Source organism: Bos mutus, chromosome 11 (assembly GCF_027580195.1).
Source record: "Bos mutus isolate GX-2022 chromosome 11, NWIPB_WYAK_1.1, whole genome shotgun sequence".
In the NCBI taxonomy this organism is placed as follows: domain Eukaryota; kingdom Metazoa; phylum Chordata; class Mammalia; order Artiodactyla; family Bovidae; genus Bos; species Bos mutus.
In genome coordinates this window covers 41,835,351-41,838,161 of record NC_091627.1, presented here as the reverse complement: position 1 = coordinate 41,838,161, position 2,811 = coordinate 41,835,351, and the positions used below count along the sequence as shown (strand labels likewise).

The window sequence follows — 2,811 nt, the reverse complement described above, 5'->3', positions numbered from 1 at the left end:
GATTGTATAATAGCGCCAAGCCCAGTTGTAGTCGTTTGAGTGCAGTAATGAAATCTGAATCTAAAATAAAAACAAGATTATTTTTGTCATGCTGACTCCACTGCTTGAAAAATTTGTTTACTGCCCCCCAAATTTTTCATGATGAATGCAGTAAATACAGAAATTAATTTTAGCTCCCTAAGATATATATGCATTTGAAAATTTGAACCACAAAGTAAGTTATTTAATAATAGTCACTGATTTCTTTAAGCTGACTTAATGAACTCCTAATATCAGCAAATTTAAGGCCTAAGGGCACTAAACTAACTGTAGACTCAGATTACAGCCAACAGAATTACTCATCTAATATCAGTGAAATTATTCTTGCACATGATGGCAAACCTAAAGGACTGAGCCACGTCTTTCACTAAGGATGTTACCTAGGATGAGCAGTATATGTTTATTAGGAAATTAACTACATGGATGAAGAGACCAGACTTCAAAAATCTAATTTTTATAAATATGCTCTATGTTCTCATTGGATCAAACTGGTTATTAACCAATTTTCCAGAACAGCTGTACAGAATTTCGGCATGGCAGCCAGCTAAATGGTACAAAATAACATGTTTAAGCTGGAATAGCTTATAATTTTATTGAAATAAAATTGCGGCTATAAAAAGTGCTTCCCAAAGCTAAGGAAAATATACAAATATTTTAATTAAGGCAAATTCGTTTTTAAAAAAATCAGGCTTTTAGTAGTGATTGCTTTGTAAACAAAGGATGGGTCGAAGGAGAGTGCCTTAAACTCAAGCCTGACATTCAGGCCCGTGTCACCCTATAAACCCGCCCTGAACAATTCTATTTTCTATTTGAAAAGAGAAACCAGCTGTGGGTTGGGTTTACTAGGTGGCGTGTGATTGACTGACTCACCTGCTGGAGCGGCCGTGCACTCTCTCACCTTTTGTTTATGGGGCCTGGTTCCTAAACACGTGGATCCGGAGAAAGAGAGCGAGGCTCGACCTTCTGCAGCCTCGCACGCAGCGCCCTCCGCCCTACCCCGCCCCCACCCCATCTAGGGGATTGTTTCAGTTTCCCATTCGGACCCAGTGGCAGTTCTTCGTCTACATAAATAGTCCATATTCGTGAAATAATTCTCTCTTGATAGGTGGTTACTAGCCGTTAACAACCATTTATTTACTTTCAAAATTAATAATAAACTTTATAAACTAACCAGCCATTTGCCCCTCCTCTCCAGTACATGCCTGGGTGAGTTGGTTATTTTCAGTCTTTATTCTAGAGGAAGCTCTTGCCGGGTGGGGGAGGGAAAGAAAGGGGAGAGGAGGAAGGGGGGGGGGCGGTGGGGGCAGGCCCTGGGAGAAGGAGAGGAGTCCAAGTGAAGAAGAATTAGGGAATATGGAGGCTATGAAGACTCAAGATCATTAGTGTTCAGTGAATTAGAAAAAAAATAAAACAAACTGTGTTCTTTGCCTGCGTTCCCCTCTCTGCGTGCCTGTTTTGTGAGAGCCTTGCTCTCTGGCGGGTCCTTTTTCCCCCTGCCTGGACACCCCCACCTCTCCCTTAATGCTATTTTAGCTTTTCCTCTTGTAAATTTCAGAGCCAGCTCGGAGGTTATTGAGGACACTTAACCGAAAGAGGGAAATAATAGAGGTGCTGAGAGCGTTTTTGATGTTTCTTAAAAGGCAAAAACAAAACGCCCTCTTCTAAACAAGGGCACGCAATTGTACCTGCTTTTTATTTTTATTTGGGGAGGGGGCGCGCCGGTTGAATGAGACTACTTTTTAGTATGATTTAAATATTTTTCCGAAAAAATTAAAATTCTCCTATCATATTTAATCAGCTGTAATTATAACACATTCGAAATGAATAATATGCCTTGACAGTATTTTTATTGTTATTGTTCATTGCATGATGTTCGACTGCTTTAGAAGCACAGGAAAGAGAAGTAAACGCGCTACAAATGGGGAATTACCCTCGTTTAGCATTAAAATTCATTTAGATAAAATTGCCACAAACATTTAAATGGGAAGATTAGTTCCCCCTCACGCCTTATTGCACTCGCTCAATGGTTCCGTTAAGAACATTTTACACGTTGGAAATTCCGTCTTCTCAGACGGCTTGCCGTTTCCTAGTTACCCACATTCAAAGCAAAGGCAGCAGCAAAGGCAGCCGCAGCAGCAGCAGCAGGGAAAAAAAAAAAAAAAGTTTTGGCAACTGGTCTGCAATTCATCCGCTTCTGGCCCCAGCCTCCCCTCCGCCCACAGCAATCCGCCCCCCACCCATCACCTTTCCTCACACCCCCATTAGGTAACTGGCAGAGTCCTGTAGAGGAAACAGCCTCTGAGTTGTACAGTATGTATATAATGTTAAATACAAAGAAATGCCGAAAAGCCAGGCTCCCCTATCCTGCTTCTGTTCTGAATGGAGGGGTTAGCCTGAATGTGCTGAGTTTCTCACATCCTCTGCTCTGAGCCCACAAGGCACGGTTTTTGGCTTTCTTTTCTGCCAGGACATTTCCAGGAAATTCACCACTGCTTTTTGCCTATATTAGACATGTGTGAAAGAATGACTTTTGAAAAGTCCGTACAACGTCTAGTTTCTCCCTCTCCTTTCTCTTGTCTCTTTCCTTCTCCCTTTGCCTCTCTCTCCCTCACTCCCCCTTTCTCTCGCTCCTTCCCTCTTCCCTCTTTCTGCCCCTCCCTTCGCAGGGCCGCAGGAAAAGAAGAACGTCGGCTTCGACTGCCATCTTTTGGGGATTTGGAAAACTACTCGGTAGGAATCTGAGGGAGGCGGGGGGCCGCGGGGGGTGGGGGG

At 43.0% G+C, this 2,811-nt stretch overlaps 1 protein-coding gene across 4 annotated transcripts in view; it reads left to right on the top strand.

The window, feature by feature from the left end:
* The window catches only part of MEIS1 (Meis homeobox 1), a 143,715-nt gene extending 143,628 nt beyond the window's left edge, over positions 1-87 (top strand). For all 4 annotated transcript variants that reach the window (XM_070379360.1, XM_014477518.2, XM_070379361.1 and 1 more), the window contains one exon: positions 1-87. This exon is cut by the window's left edge and continues 1,433 nt beyond it. The gene's annotated coding sequence lies outside the window, so the exon portion shown is untranslated.
* Positions 88-2,811: the final 2,724 nt, after the last annotated feature.